This window comes from Oncorhynchus clarkii, chromosome 18 (assembly GCF_045791955.1).
Source record: "Oncorhynchus clarkii lewisi isolate Uvic-CL-2024 chromosome 18, UVic_Ocla_1.0, whole genome shotgun sequence".
NCBI lineage: Eukaryota > Metazoa > Chordata > Actinopteri > Salmoniformes > Salmonidae > Oncorhynchus > Oncorhynchus clarkii.
Window position 1 is genome coordinate 61278788 of NC_092164.1, and position 17162 is coordinate 61295949.

The following is a 17162-nucleotide window of genomic DNA, read 5'->3' on the forward strand; positions in this document are numbered from 1 at the left end:
TAGTGCAGCTCAGGGAGGTTATGGGCCGTGTTTATGAGAAGCACAAGGTGGGCCCGTACAACTGCTGTTGTCATGACTACATAGCTACCTCTTACCTGATCATTAGTTATTATGCATTATCAGATACAGTGACATGGGGATTGTGACCAGTATGACATCCTATAAGCACACGTTATTCTGAGACTGGGGTCGTGTAGATAGGATTCAACTGGCTGGGGTAGTGTAGATATGATTCAACTGGCTGGGGTAGTGTAGATATGATTCAACTGGCTGGGGTAGTGTAGATAGGATTCAACTGGCTGGGGTCGTGTAGATAGGATTCAACTGGCTGGGGTCGTGTAGATAGGATTCAACTGGCTGGGGTCGTGTAGATAGGATTCAACTGGCTGGGGTAGTGTAGATAGGATTCAACTGGCTGGGGTAGTGTAGATAGGATTCAACTGGCTGGGGTAGTGTAGATAGGATTCAACTGGCTGGGGTAGTGTAGATATGATTCAACTGGCTGGGGTAGTGTAGATATGATTCAACTGGCTAGGGTAGTGTAGATATGATTCAACTGGCTGGGGTAGTGTAGATATGATTCAACTGGCTAGGGTAGTGTAGATATGATTCAACTGGCTAGGGTAGTGTAGATATGATTCAACTGGCTGGGGTAGTGTAGATATGATTCAACTGGCTGGGGTAGTGTTGATAGGATTCAACTGCCTGGGGTAGTGTAGATAGGATTCAACTGCCTGGGGTAGTGTAGATAGGATTCAACTGGCTGGGGTAGTGTAGATAGGATTCAACTGGCTAATAGATCAGTGTAACGGTTGTTGGAAGGAGAGGACCAAGGTGCAGCGTGAAATGTGTCCATATTTATTAAATGAACACTGAAATAACAAGGAGAATGACCGAAACAGTTCTGGCTGGTACAGAAAACAACTACCCACAAAACCCATGTGGGCAAGAGCTACCTAAGTATGGTTCTCAATCAGAGACAACGACAGACAGCTGTCCCTGATTGAGAACCATACCCGGCCAAAAACAAAGAAATACAAAAACATAGAAAAAATAACATAGAATGCCCACCCTAGTCACAGGGCGTGACAATCAGTAGGAAAATGACTTTGAAGTCCTTCCTGTAACTCTTTGTTTTCTACCAACAAAAGGGTTCATGATCTGTTTAAGGATGTAATGAAATGTAAACACAGTTTGGACACCGCGCAGGAGCTAAAGGGTGCAAATGTCACCAGCCAGACCGCATTCAAAACCATGTCTGAGGATTTTGCACTTGACAAGCACTCATCCCAAAGGAGACTACCTCGAAAACCAATCGAGGCGCAATAACATTTTAATTGATGGAATTGAGGATGTAAAGACTGAAACTCGGCATGACACAGAAGTCAAGGTCAAGAAACTCCTGGCAGATCATCACAAACTGGATCCTAAACTGTTGGAGAGGGCCAGATTAACTCAAACTGGATCCTAAACTGATGGAGATGGCCAGATTAACTCAAACTGGATCCTAAACTGATGAAGAGAGCCATATTAACTCAAACTGGATCCTAAACTGATGTAGATGGAGAGGGCCAGATCAACTCAAACTGGATCCTAAACTGATGAAGAGGGCCAGATTAACTCAAACTGGATCTTAAACTGATGAAGAGGGCCAGATTAACTCAAACTGGATCCTAAACTGATGGAGATGGAGAGGGCTAGATCAACTCAAACTGGATCCTAAACTGATAGAGATGGAGAGGGCCAGATCAACTCAAACTGGATCCTAAACTGATGGAGATGGAGAGGGCCAGATCAACTCAAACTGGATCCTAAACTGATGGAGATGGAGAGGGCCAGATCAACTCAAACTGGATCCTAAACTGATGAAGAGGGCCAGATTAACTCAAACTGGATCCTAAACTGATGGAGAGGGCCAGATTAACTCAAACTGGATCTTAAACTGATGAAGAGGGCCAGATTAACTCAAACTGGATCCTAAACTGATGGAGATGGAGAGGGCTAGATCAACTCAAACTGGATCCTAAACTGATGGAGATGGAGAGGGCCAGATCAACTCAAACTGGATCCTAAACTGATGGAGATGGAGAGGGCCAGATCAACTCAAACTGGATCCTAAACTGATGAAGAGGGCCAGATTAACTCAAACTGGATCCTAAACTGATGGAGAGGGCCAGATTAACTCAAACTGGATCTTAAACTGATGAAGAGGGCCAGATTAACTCAAACTGGATCCTAAACTGATGGAGATGGAGAGGGCCAGATCAACTCAAACTGGATCCTAAACTGATGGAGATGGAGAGGGCCAGATCAACTCAAACTGGATCCTAAACTGATAGAGATGGAGAGGGCCAGATCAACTCAAACTGGATCCTAAACTGATGGAGATGGAGAGGGCCAGATCAACTCAAACTGGATCCTAAACTGATGGAGATGGAGAGGGCCAGATCAACTCAAACTGGATCCTAAACTGATGAAGAGGGCCAGATTAACTCAAACTGGATCCTAAACTGATGGAGATGGAGAGGGCCAGATCAACTCAAACTGGATCCTAAACTGATGAAGAGGGCCAGATTAACTCAAACTGGATCCTAAACTGATGGAGATGGAGAGGGCCAGATCAACTCAAACTGGATCCTAAACTCATGGAGATGGAGAGGGTGCATAGAAATGGCACTTTCTTCCCCAATAGATGGCCCAGATCTATAGTGGTGAAACTGCTGAGGTTCAAAGACAAGGAGGGGATTCTCAGGAGAGCCAAGTGCCTGAAGGGAACCAAAATCTTCATCAATTTAGACTTTTCCGAAAAGGTAAACATCAAAAGAAAGGAACTGCTGCCACGACTAATTCAAAAACAGAAGAAAGGTAACATCACATACCTGAAGTATGATCAGCTGGTCGTTCACCCCGCCTCTTGTAAGGCCTATGGCAAGTGACTCCGCTATAGTCAACTGACTCACACACACACACACCCACACACACACACATAGACAGACACACATATTTATTCTACTTTGTTCATGTGTTTCACCTAGCCTCGTGACCTAAAACACACACTGTTCTTATAGTCTTCAGTGGTGTTATGAGGACTGTGTCAATGTGGCTTCCATAGGAAGTGCACCCCATTGATCAAACTAACACCAAATGTGTGGTTGTATTGGACATGTGAGGCATGCATTTCTGTTTCCTTTCCACTCTCTGGATGATTCCCACTGTGTATCTCTCTTAGTTGGGCAGGATATCAACCCTGATAACATGGTCTCTAACCCATTAGATATTAATGAAGCCAAGGATATCAACCCTGATAACATGGTCTCTAACCCATTAGATATTAATGAAGCCAAGGATATCAACCCTGATAACATGGTCTCTAACCCATTAGATATTAATGAAGCCAAGGATATCAACCCTGATAACATGGTCTTTAACCCATTAGATATTAATGAAACCAAGGATATCAACCCTGATAACATGGTCTCTAACCCATTAGATATTAATGAAGCCAAAGATATCAACCCTGATAACATGGTCTCTAACCCATTAGATATTAATGAAGCCAACAATAAATATAATGATTGTGTTGATCCAGATTCAAATTTCCTGAAATTTACCCGGAGATGAGTCTATCACTTGTGATTACTTTAATGGTAAAACTTCTTTGGGATAGGGGGTGGTATTTTCACGTCCGGATGAAAAGCATGTCCAAAGTAAACTGCCTGTTTCTCAGGCCCATAAGCTAGGATGTGCATATAATTGGTAGATATAGATAGAAAACACTCCAACGTTTCTAAAACTGTTTAAGTCATGCTTGTGAGTATAACATTTTCTGAATCAAACACGCCAAATAAATGGACATTTTGGGGATCTAACGAAGGAATTAATCAATCAAACGGACCATTTGTGATGTTTATGGGACATATTGGAGTGCCAACAGAAGAAGATCTTCAAAGGTAAGACATGAATTATATCGTTATTCCTGAGTTTTGTGTCGTGCTTGGCTGGTTGAAAAATGTTTGTCATGCATTTGTATGATGGGTCGCTGTCCAGATAATCGCATGGTTTGCTTTCGCCTTAAAGCCTTTTTGAAAACTGACACTGTGGCTGGATTAACAAGACATTAAACTTCATTTTGGTGTATTATTTAATTTGAATTTGTCGCCATTTCACCGGATGTTGTCAAATCGTTCCCGCCGGTGGGGTTTGATCCATAATAGGTTATTAAATCGCTTATCTAATTCCAAAACAAGCAAATTTGTGACTTTTTTTTAAACATTTGCATTCTTCCTAAAAAATCACGACCCCCCCTTGTTCATTATCTATCTTCTCTCAGTCATGAATGTTCCATTGTTTCCCTTTCAGAAACATGGTTGACTGAAGAGACATCCAGGCTTTATGACATGTCTCCATATAATGATGTTCACCGCTGTAGAACATCAAGAGTGGGAGGAGGAGCGTCCATTTTTGTTCATAACTGTTTTAAGAGTTGGACTTACATCTGATAACATTGATGTTGAATCTCTTTTCATAGAAATGCCCTCCTGTAACTTTTGTGGTAAATAAAGTGGTAATTGGAATTTTCTATCGGCCACCCAAGTCTGACATTGGTAGTTTCATTAATATTCTTGCATCACACTTGGATTTTATTAATAATGAAGCTAAAATTACTTTTCTATTGGGTGATCACAACAAACTTATTTAAAAGTGAGAACCACACACTGACATCTGACTTGTTGAATACTTTATACTTCAGCTATCTGTGTCCCCTCATCTATAAGACCACAGAGTGACCAGTTCACCTGTATCACCTCATCTATAAGCCCACAGACTGACCAGTTCACCTGTATCACCTCATCTATAAGACCACAGACTGACCAGTTCACCTGTATCCCCTCATCTATAAGCCCACAGACTGACCAGTTCACCTGTATCCCCTCATCTATAAGACCACAGAGTGACCAGTTCACCTGTATCCCCTCATCTATAAGACCACAGACTGACCAGTTCACCTGTATCCCCTCATCTATAAAACCACAGACTGACCAGTTCACCTGTATCCCCTCATCTATAAGACCACAGACTGACCAGTTCACCTGTATCACCTCATCTATAAGCCAACAGACTGACCAGTTCACCTGTATCACCTCATCTATAAGACCACAGACTGACCAGTTCACCTGTATCCCCTCATCTATAAAACCACAGACTGACCAGTTCACCTGTATCACCTCATCTATAAGACCACAGACTGACCAGTTCACCTGTATCCCCTCATCTATAAGCCCACAGACTGACCAGTTCACCTGTGTCCCCTCATCTATAAGCCCACAGGCTGACCAGTTCACCTGTATCCCCTCATCTATAAGCCCACAGGCTGACCAGTTCACCTGTATCCCCTCATCTATAAGACCACAGACTGACCAGTTCACCTGTATCCCCTCATCTATAAAACCACAGACTGACCAGTTCACCTGTATCCACTCATCTATAAGACCACAGACTGACCAGTTCACCTGTATCACCTCATCTATAAGCCAACAGACTGACCAGTTCACCTGTGTCCCCTCATCTATAAGACCACAGACTGACCAGTTCATCACTATCCCCTCATCTATAAGACCACAGAGTGACCAGTTCACCTGTATCCCCTCATCTATAAAACCACAGACTGACCAGTTCACCTGTATCCACTCATCTATAAGACCACAGACTGACCAGTTCACCTGTATCACCTCATCTATAAGCCAACAGACTGACCAGTTCGCCTGTGTCCCCTCATCTATAAGACCACAGACTGACCAGTTCATCACTATCCCCTCATCTATAAGACCACAGAGTGACCAGTTCACCTGTATCCCCTCATCTATAAGCCCACAGACTGACCAGTTCACCTGTATCCCCTCATAAGCCCACAGACTGACCAGTAAGCCCACAGACTGACCAGTTCACCTGTATCCCCTCATCTATAAGACCACAGACTGACCAGTTCACCTGTATCCCCTCATCTATAAGACAGACACAGACTGACCAGTTCACCTGTATCCCCTCAGTCACCTATAAGCCCACAGGCTGACCAGTTCACCTGTATCCCCTCATCTATAAGACCACAGACTGACCAGTTCACCTGTATCCCCTCATCTATAAGCCCACAGACTGACCAGTTCACCTGTATCCCCTCATCTATAAGCCCACAGACTGACCAGTTCACCTGTATCCCCTCATCTATAAGCCCACAGACTGACCAGTTCACCTGTATCACCTCATCTATAAGCCCACAGACTGACCAGTTCACCTGTATCCCCTCATCTATAAGACCACAGACTGACCAGTTCACCTGTATCACCTCATCTATAAGCCCACAGACTGACCAGTTCACCTGTATCCCCTCATCTATAAGACCACAGACTGACCAGTTCACCTGTATCCCCTCATCTATAAGCCCACAGACTGACCAGTTCACCTGTATCCCCTCATCAATAAGCCCACAGACTGACCAGTTCACCTGTATCCCCTCATCTATAAGCCCACAGACTGACCAGTTCACCTGTATCCCCTCATCAATAAGCCCACAGACTGACCAGTTCACCTGTATCACCTCATCTATAAGCCCACAGACTGACCAGTTCACCTGACACCCTTATTGATCATATGTTGACAAATTATTTGAATAATGTGGCTAATATAGCTATGGTTTATACGGACATTGGTGACCACATTCTAATTGTCCACTTGTCTTTAGCAGCTAGAAATGAACAGATGGGAAAGGTTAATAGCATTACATTTAACAAAAGCGCTTTAAGATGTTGATTTGATGATATTTCATGGGATTTTTTTAATAATCAGGCCGATATGGAGTCTGTTTACCAGACTTTTCGCACATCTTTCAATTCTGTATTTCACCACTGCTTTCCCTTAGTTAAGTCACGTAAGAGAACAGCAGAAGGTTTCTGGAAACCTCAGTTTACAACTGGTCTCAAAAAATTCAGTTACATTTTTTTTTTTTTTTAGTGTCTCACAAATTCCTCTCCCCTGAATTTAGCAAATTACAAAAAGTTTGACAATAAATTTCCTCACCTACCTATATCCCCACAAGTATATTTTCCTAACAAATTCCAAGAATCTGTCACGCCCTGACCTTAGAGAGACGTTTTATTTCTCTATTTGGTTAGGTCAGGGTGTGATGTGGGGGTGGGCATTCTATGTTTTGTTTTCTAGGTTTCTTTATTTCTATGTTTTGGCCCGGGTATGGTTCTCAATCAGGGACAGCTGTCTATTGTTGTCTCCGATTGGGAATCATACTTAGGTAGCCCTTTTTCCCTCCTTTCAGTGTGGTTAGTTAACTTTGTTTGTGGCACTTAGCCCTGTAAGCTTCACGGTGGTTTTGTTGGCGACTTTTTAAAATTAAATAAAATGTATGCTCTCCACACTGCACTTTGGTCTGCTTCCAACAACACCCGTGACAGAATCCTTATAAAGTCAACAAGAAAAATTATCTATCAACTGTTGGAAAAGGCATCTACAACTATTTCATCTCAATGTATTGTTGGAAACAAGACCTATAATGACCCTGATGTTATTTCACGTGAATTTAATAACTTTTTTTGTGAATGTGGGTTCATCTCTGTCAAAGAAAATAGAGAAACAATAATGGATACTCTCTTGGCATCATTTTAGATGGATCCAAATGACAGTTGATCATGAAATATGACATTCTAAATTGCATAATTAAGTTTTTCATGATTATACATATCATTTGTGATATAGTTATGTTTATGATAGAGAACAATTTGTTTATGCAAACGTCTGTGCATCTACCAGGGCCAAGATATCCTGTGGCGTCCCACAGGGTTCGGTAATTAGACCTTAATTCCTAATCTATATCAATGACTTAGCTGCTCTGTCTTCTACTGTACCTCCCATTCTCTTAGCTGATGATACCAATTAGATTTTATCACATAAGAATTTTGATTCACTGGTTAATGAATCCAACTCAGTACGGCCAAATTTTCTGAATGGTTCCAGATAAACAAATTATCTTTAAATGTAACTTTATTGCATTCACTAGTAAGGATAATAAATATTGTATCCCAAAAAAATGAGCCAGAATCTGAATTGGTGGGAATGAAATTGAACAAGTCATGCCTAGTAGATTCCTCTGAGGTCTAATTGATGAAACGTTATCCTGGAAAGATCATATTACATTTGTCTGCAGCAAAGTGAGGAAATCTGGTATCATCAGAAAGGTTAGTGGTTTGGTTCATCAGCCTTGCTTCTCAACTCTATACTATAGCTTTATTGACCCATATCTCATTTACTGTATTATCTACACAAATAACTCATCACAAAATACGTTTGCAAGACTAGCAACCTCTGCTAATTACCTGGCTCCATCTGCAACTTTGTTTTAAGAAACTCAATATCTTGTCTATTTAAGACATTAATGTACACCAATTATGCACTTTTATCTACAAATAGTCATATCTCCCAGACAGGTTACCTAAACCCTTCAATGGATTCTTCCAGGTTCATTCTGAAGTCCATCTATATAACACAAGACACTGTGATAACCTTTACCCTGCCCACTGCCATACCTCACATAGTCAATTCTCTATCAGATACAGAGGTACCATACTCTGGAATTCTTATCTTCACATTGCCAAAACATCATCATCCCTCAACAACTTCAAGCGAAGACTGGGGGTCAGCCTGATGAACCAAACTACTCAGTAATCTCCTCCATGTAGACTGGGGGTCAGCCTGATGAACCACACTACTCAGTAATCTCCATGAAGACTGGGGGTCAGCCTGATGAACCATACTACTCAGTAATCTCCTCCATATAGACTGGGGGTCAGCCTGATGAACCAAACTACTCAGTAATCTCCTCCATGAAGACTGGGGGTCAGCCTGATGTACCATACTACTCAGTAATCTCCTCCATGAAGACTGGGGGTCAGTCTGATGAACCAAACTACTCAGTAATCTCCTCCATGAAGACTGGGGGTCAGTCTGATGAACCAGACTACTCAGTAATCTCCTCCATGAAGACTGGAGGTCAGCCTGATGAACCAAACTACTCAGTAATCTCCTCCATATAGACTGGAGGTCAGCCTGATGAACCAAACTACTCAGTAATCTCCTCCATGAAGACTGGGGGTCAGCCTGATAAACCAAACTACTCAGTAATCTCCTCCATGAAGACTGGAGGTCAGCCTGATGAACCAAACTACTCAGTAATCTCCTCCATATAGACTGGAGGTCAGCCTGATGAACCAAACTACTCAGTAATCTCCTCCATATAGACTGGAGGTCAGCCTGATGAACCAAACTACTCAGTAATCTCCTCCACATAGCCTAATTATTGCACACATGCACACACACATTTAGACAAAATAAATACTATTTGTTTTTTTCGTGATTACTTATACATTTATTTATACATTTTAGAATTTGTAGGTTTGGGTGTCTGTTCTAACAAACCTTTTTTATTTAGGTACTTACAGTGGTGTAGTGTAGTGTAGTGTAGTGGTGTGGGGTGTAGTGGTGTGGTGGGGTGTAGTGTAGTGGTGTGGTGTGGTGTGGGGTGTAGTAGTGTGGTGTAGTGTAGTGTAGTGTAGTGTAGTGTGGTGTGGTGTGGTGTGGCGTGGCGTGGCGTGGCGTGGCGTGGCGTGGCGTGGCGTGGCGTGGCGTGGCGTGCCGAGCCGAGCCGAGCCTTGGGCTTCCAACCTGCACAGCTTTTTTATATGTATTGTTGTTTAATACTTGTTTTCTTTGGTGCAAATAAATTCAACTTAAAGTATAATATTTGATCTTCTGGCCAGCAACCCCCCCCCCCCCCCCCCATCCCCAGTGCTAACTACCTTTCTCTCTGTGTGTGTGACTGGTCTGTCCTGCGACGCCTCACCACAGGGGCGTGTTCTGTCCTCCTGTTCCCTAGATGTAGACCATCATCTAATGCCTGTTAATAACATGGACAAACAGAACACACTGTCCAGCAACAATGTAGCAGAGATTACATCTTGTGCCCCATATTGCTCACACACACACACCCACCCTGGCCCCTGGGGAGAGAGAGAGGCTCAGCTTAGTGTGTGTTGGTTTGATACTAGCCAGGCATCTGACAGCTCAGCCCTGTGTGTCTGTATGTACCCTGTCTGAAGTAACAGGCCAGACCCCAGCTCAGCCCTGTGTGTCTGTATGTACCCTGTCTGAAGTAACAGGCCAGACCCCAGCTCAGCCCTGTGTGTCTGTGTGTCCCTGTCTGAAGTAACAGGCCAGACCCCAGCTCAGACCTGTGTGTCTGTGTGTCCCTGTCTGAAGTAACAGGTCAGACCCCAGCTCAGCCCTGTGTGTCTGTGTGTACCCTGTCTGAAGTAACAGGCCAGACCCCAGCTCAGACCTGTGTGTCTGTGTGTACCCTGTCTGAAGTAACAGGCCAGACCCCAGCTCAGCCCTGTGTGTCTGTGTGTACCCTGTCTGAAGTAACAGGCCAGACCACAGCTCAGACCTGTGTGTCTGTGTGTCCCTGTCTGAAGTAACAGGCCAGACCCCAGCTCAGACCTGTGTGTCTGTGTGTACCCTGTCTGAAGTAACAGGCCAGACCCCAGCTCAGCCCTGTGTGTCTGTGTGTACCCTGTCTGAAGTAACAGGCCATAACTCAGCTCAGACCTGTGTGTCTGTGTGTACCCTGTCTGAAGTAACAGGCCAGACCCCAGACCTCAGCTCAGACCCCAGACCTCAGCTCAGACATGTGTGTCTGTGTGTACCCTGTCTGAAGTAACAGGCCAGACCCCAGCTCAGACCTGTGTGTCTGTGTGTACCCTGTCTGAAGTAACAGGCCATAACTCAGCTCAGACATGTGTGTCTGTGTGTACCCTGTCTGAAGTAACAGGCCAGACCCCAGCTCAGACCTGTGTGTCTGTGTGTACCCTGTCTGAAGTAACAGGCCAGACCCCAGCTCAGACCTGTGTGTCTGTGTGTACCCTGTCTGAAGTAACAGGCCATAACTCAGCTCAGACCTGTGTGTCTGTGTGTACCCTGTCTGAAGTAACAGGCCAGACCCCAGCTCAGACCTGTGTGTACCCTGTCTGAAGTAACAGGCCAGACCCCAGCTCAGCCCTGTGTGTCTGTGTGTACCCTGTCTGAAGTAACAGGCCAGACCCCAGCTCAGACCTGTGTGTACCCTGTCTGAAGTAACAGGCCAGACCCCAGCTCAGCCCTGTGTGTCTGTGTGTACCCTGTCTGAAGTAACAGGCCAGACCCCAGCTCACCTGTGTGTCTGTGTGTACCCTGTCTGAAGTAACAGGCCAGACCCCAGCTCAGACTTGTGTGTCTGTGTGTACCCTGTCTGAAGTAACAGGCCAGACCTCAGCTCAGACCTGTGTGTCTGTGTGTACCCTGTCTGAAGTAACAGGTCAGACCCCAGCTCAGCCCTGTGTGTCTGTGTGTACCCTGTCTGAAGTAACAGGCCAGACCTCAGCTCAGACCTGTGTGTCTGTGTGTACCCTGTCTGAAGTAACAGGCCAGAGCCCAGCTCAGACCTGTGTGTACCCTGTCTGAAGTAACAGGCCAGACCCCAGCTCAAAACTGTGTGTACCCTGTCTGAAGTAACAGGCCAGACCCCAGCTCAGACCTGTGTGTACCCTGTCTGAAGTAACAGGCCAGACCCCAGCTCAGACCTGTGTGTACCCTGTCTGAAGTAACAGGCCAGACCCCAGCTCAGACCGGGAGATTAACTGATTAAAAAGAGCAGTTTCAGTCAGTACTGCAGTGCACACTGTCTGTGACTTACTGTTGCCTAGCGCCTTCGGCTCTGTGGACGCCAGGATGAAAAAAATAAAAGCAGTGCACTTAAAGCTAGTCCCCCTGCTGTTTTCGTACTGTAGCCAGTGCTGTGGTGCAATGCCCACCGTCTGTTCTCAAATGGACTGCACTGCTGCCAATCCTTGTATCCATTACAGTCCTTTTAAATGTATTAAGTAAACATATTTTAACTCTGCAGCTCTCTTTAAAGCTCACATGCTAAACCTTGTATCTGTGGCATTTCATTGGAGGCCAAATCCAGTAGAAGTCTTCTGTTTTCCATCGACCGGTGCTTAGTCACTATGGGGGTGCACTCTCACTTCTACCAGGGGAGGTTATTTTGGGCTTTTCCAGCCACATAGAGGGAACAGTGCTGCTGACACAAGCTGAATGCACATGTAGTATATTCCCCCAACAGCTCCACACTAGTTGTAGTATATTCCCCCAACAGCTCCACACTAGTTGTAGTATATTCCCCCAACAGCTCCACACTAGTTGTAGTATATTCCCCCAACAGCTCCACACTAGTTGAAGTATATTCCCCCAACAGCTCCACACTAGTTGTAGTATATTCCCCCAACAGCTCCACACTAGTTGTAGTATATTTCCCCAACAGCTCCACACTAGTTGTAGTATATTCCCCCAACAGCTCCACACTAGTTGTAGTATATTCCCCCAACAGCTCCACACTAGTTGTAGTATATTCCCCCAACAGCTCCACACTAGTTGTAGTATATTCCCCCAACAGCTTCACACTAGTTGTAGTATATTCCCCCAACAGCTCCACACTAGTTGTAGTATATTCCCCCAACAGCTCCACACTAGTTGTAGTATATTCCCCCAACAGCTCCACACTAGTTGTAGTATATTCCCCCAACAGCTCCACACTAGTTGTAGTATATTCCCCCAACAGCTTCACACTAGTTGTAGTATATTCCCCCAACAGCTCCACACTAGTTGTAGTATATTCCCCCAACAGCTCCACACTAGTTGTAGTATATTCCCCCAACAGCTCCACACTAGTTGTAGTATATTCCCCCAACAGCTCCACACTAGTTGTAGTATATTCCCCCAACAGCTCCACACTAGTTGTAGTATATTCCCCCAACAGCTCCACACTAGTTGTAGTATATTCCCCCAACAGCTCCACACTAGTTGTAGTATATTCCCCCAACAGCTCCACACTAGTTGTAGTATATTCCCCCAACAGCTCCACACTAGTTGTAGTATATTCCCCCAACAGCTCCACACTAGTTGTAGTATATTCCCCCAACAGCTCCACACTAGTTGTAGTATATTCCCCCAACAGCTCCACACTAGTTGAAGTATATTCCCCCAACAGCTCCACACTAGTTGTAGTATATTCCCCAACAGCTCCACACTAGTTGTAGTATATTCCCCCAACAGCTCCACACTAGTTGTAGTATATTCCCCCAATAGCTCCACACTAGTTGTAGTATATTCCCCCAACAGCTCCACACTAGTTGTAGTATATTCCCCCAACAGCTCCACACTAGTTGTAGTATATTCCCCCAACAGCTCCACACTAGTTGTAGTATATTCCCCCAACAGCTCCACACTAGTTGTAGTATATTCCCCCAACAGCTCCACACTAGTTGTAGTATATTCCCCCAACAGCTCCACACTAGTTGTAGTATATTCCCCCAACAGCTCCACACTAGTTGTAGTATATTCCCCCAACAGCTCCACACTAGTTGTAGTATATTCCCCCAACAGCTCCACACTAGTTGTAGTATATTCCCCCAACAGCTCCACACTAGTTGTAGTATATTCCCCCAACAGCTCCACACTAGTTGTAGTATATTCCCCCAACAGCTCCACACTAGTTGTAGTATATTCCCCCAACAGCTCCACACTAGTTGTAGTATATTCCCCCAACAGCTCCACACTAGTTGTAGTATATTCCCCCAACAGCTCCACACTAGTTGTAGTATATTCCCCCAACAGCTCCACACTAGTTGTAGTATATTCCCCCAACAGCTCCACACTAGTTGTAGTATATTCCCCCAACAGCTCCACACTAGTAGTTGTAGTATATTCCCCCAACAGCTCCACACTAGTTGTAGTATATTCCCCCAACAGCTCCACACTAGTTGTAGTATATTCCCCCAACAGCTCCACACTAGTTGTAGTATATTCCCCCAACAGCTCCACACTAGTTGTAGTATATTCCCCCAACAGCTAGTTGTAGTATATTCCAACAGCTCCACACTAGTTGTAGTATATTCCCCCAACAGCTCCACACTAGTTGTAGTATATTCCCCCAACAGCTCCACACTAGTTGTAGTATATTCCCCCAACAGCTCCACACTAGTTGTAGTATATTCCCCCAACAGCTCCACACTAGTTGTAGTATATTCCCCCAACAGCTCCACACTAGTTGTAGTATATTCCCCCAACAGCTCCACACTAGTTGTAGTATATTCCCCCAACAGCTCCACACTAGTTGTAGTATATTCCCCCAACAGCTCCACACTAGTTGTAGCTCCACACTAGTGTAGTATATTCCCCCAACAGCTCCACACTAGTTGTAGTATATTGTAGTATATTCCCCCAACAGCTCCACACTAGTTGTAGTATATTCCCCCAACAGCTCCACACTAGTTGTAGTATATATTCCCCCAACAGCTCCACACTAGTTGTAGTATATTCCCCCAACAGCTCCACACTAGTTGTAGTATATTCCCCCAACAGCTCCACACTAGTTGTAGTATATTCCCCCAACAGCTCCACACTAGTTGTAGTATATTCCCCCAACAGCTCCACACTAGTTGTAGTATATTCCCCCAACAGCTCCACACTAGTTGTAGTATATTCCCCCAACAGCTCCACACTAGTTGTAGTATATTCCCCCAACAGCTCCACACTAGTTGTAGTATATTCCCCCAACAGCTCCACACTAGTTGTAGTATATTCCCCCAACAGCTCCACACTAGTTGTAGTATATTCCCCCAACAGCTCCACACTAGTTGTAGTATATTCCCCCAACAGCTCCACACTAGTTGTAGTATATTCCCCCAACAGCTCCACACTAGTTGTAGTATATTCCCCCAACAGCTCCACACTAGTTGTAGTATATTCCCCCAACAGCTCCACACTAGTTGTAGTATATTCCCCCAACAGCTCCACACTAGTTGTAGTATATTCCCCCAACAGCTCCACACTAGTTGTAGTATATTCCCCCAACAGCTCCACACTAGTTGTAGTATATTCCCCCAACAGCTCCACACTAGTTGTAGTATATTCCCCCAACAGCTCCACACTAGTTGTAGTATATTCCCCCAACAGCTCCACACTAGTTGTAGTATATTCCCCCAACAGCTCCACACTAGTTGTAGTATATTCCCCCAACAGCTCCACACTAGTTGTAGTATATTCCCCCAACAGCTCCACACTAGTTGTAGTAGTTGTAGTATATTCCCCCAACAGCTCCACACTAGTTGTAGTATATTCCCCCAACAGCTCCACACTAGTTGTAGTATATTCCCCCAACAGCTCCACACTAGTTGTAGTATATTCCCCCAACAGCTCCACACTAGTTGTAGTAGTATTCCCCCAACAGCTCCACACTAGTTGAAGTAGTTGTCCACACTAGTATATTCCCCCAACAGCTCCACACTAGTTGTAGTATATTATTCCCCCAACAGCTCCACACTAGTTGTAGTATATTCCCCCAACAGCTCCACACTAGTTGTAGTATATTCCCCCAACAGCTCCACACTAGTTGTAGTATATTCCCCCAACAGCTCCACACTAGTTGTAGTATATTCCCCCAACAGCTCCACACTAGTTGTAGTATATTCCCCCAACAGCTCCACACTAGTTGTAGTATATTCCCCCAACAGCTCCACACTAGTTGTAGTATATTCCCCCAACAGCTCCACACTAGTTGTAGTATATTCCCCCAACAGCTCCACACTAGTTGTAGTATATTCCCCCAACAGCTCCACACCAGTTGTAGTATATTCCCCCAACAGCTCCACACTAGTTGTAGTATATTCCCCCAACAGCTCCACACTAGTTGTAGTATATTCCCCCAACAGCTCCACACTAGTTGTAGTATATTCCCCCAACAGCTCCACACTAGTTGTAGTATATTCCCCCAACAGCTCCACACTAGTTGTAGTATATTCCCCCAACAGCTCCACACTAGTTGTAGTATATTCCCCCAACAGCTCCACACTAGTTGTAGTATATTCCCCCAACAGCTCCACACTAGTTGTAGTATATTCCCCCAACAGCTCCACACTAGTTGTAGTAGCTCCACACTAGTTGTAGTATATTCCCCCAACAGCTCCACACTAGTTGTAGTATATTCCCCCAACAGCTCCACACTAGTTGTAGTATATTCCCCCAACAGCTCCACACTAGTTGTAGTATATTCCCCCAACAGCTCCACACTAGTTGTAGTATATTCCCCCAACAGCTCCACACTAGTTGTAGTATATTCCCCCAACAGTCCACACTAGTTGTAGTATATTCCCCCAACAGCTCCACACTAGTTGTAGTAGTATATTCCCCCAACAGCTCCACACTAGTTGTAGTTGTAGTATATCCCCCAACAGCTCCACACTAGTTGTAGTATATTCCCCCAACAGCTCCACACTAGTTGAAGTATATTCCCCCAACAGCTCCACACTAGTTGTAGTATATTCCCCCAACAGCTCCACACTAGTTGTAGTATATTCCCCCAACAGCTCCACACTAGTTGTAGTATATTCCCCCAACAGCTCCACACTAGTTGTAGTATATTCCCCCAACAGCTCCACACTAGTTGTAGTATATTCCCCCAACAGCTCCACACTAGTTGTAGTATATTCCCCCAACAGCTCCACACTAGTTGTAGTATATTCCCCCAACAGCTCCACACTAGTTGTAGTATATTCCCCCAACAGCTCCACACTAGTTGTAGTATATTCCCCCAACAGCTCCACACTAGTTGTAGTATATTCCCCCAACAGCTCCACACTAGTTGTAGTATATTCCCCCAACAGCTCCACACTAGTTGTAGTATATTCCCCCAACAGCTCCACACTAGTTGTAGTATATTCCCCCAACAGCTCCACACTAGTTGTAGTATATTCCCCCAACAGCTCCACACTAGTTGTAGTATATTCCCCCAACAGCTCCACACTAGTTGTAGTATATTCCCCCAACAGCTCCACACTAGTTGTAGTATATTCCCCCAACAGCTCCACACTAGTTGTAGTATATTCCCCCAACAGCTCCACACTAGTTGTAGTATATTCCCCCAACAGCTCCACACTAGTTGTAGTATATTCCCCCAACAGCTCCACACTAGTTGTAGTATATTCCCCCAACAGCTCCACACTAGTTGTAGT

At 44.7% G+C, this 17162-nt stretch overlaps 1 protein-coding gene across 23 annotated transcripts in view; it reads left to right on the forward strand.

The window, feature by feature from the left end:
- The window catches only part of LOC139373815 (focal adhesion kinase 1-like), a 229214-nt gene that overhangs the window by 97757 nt on the left and 114295 nt on the right, over positions 1–17162 (forward strand). The gene's annotated exons all lie outside the window — the stretch shown is intronic.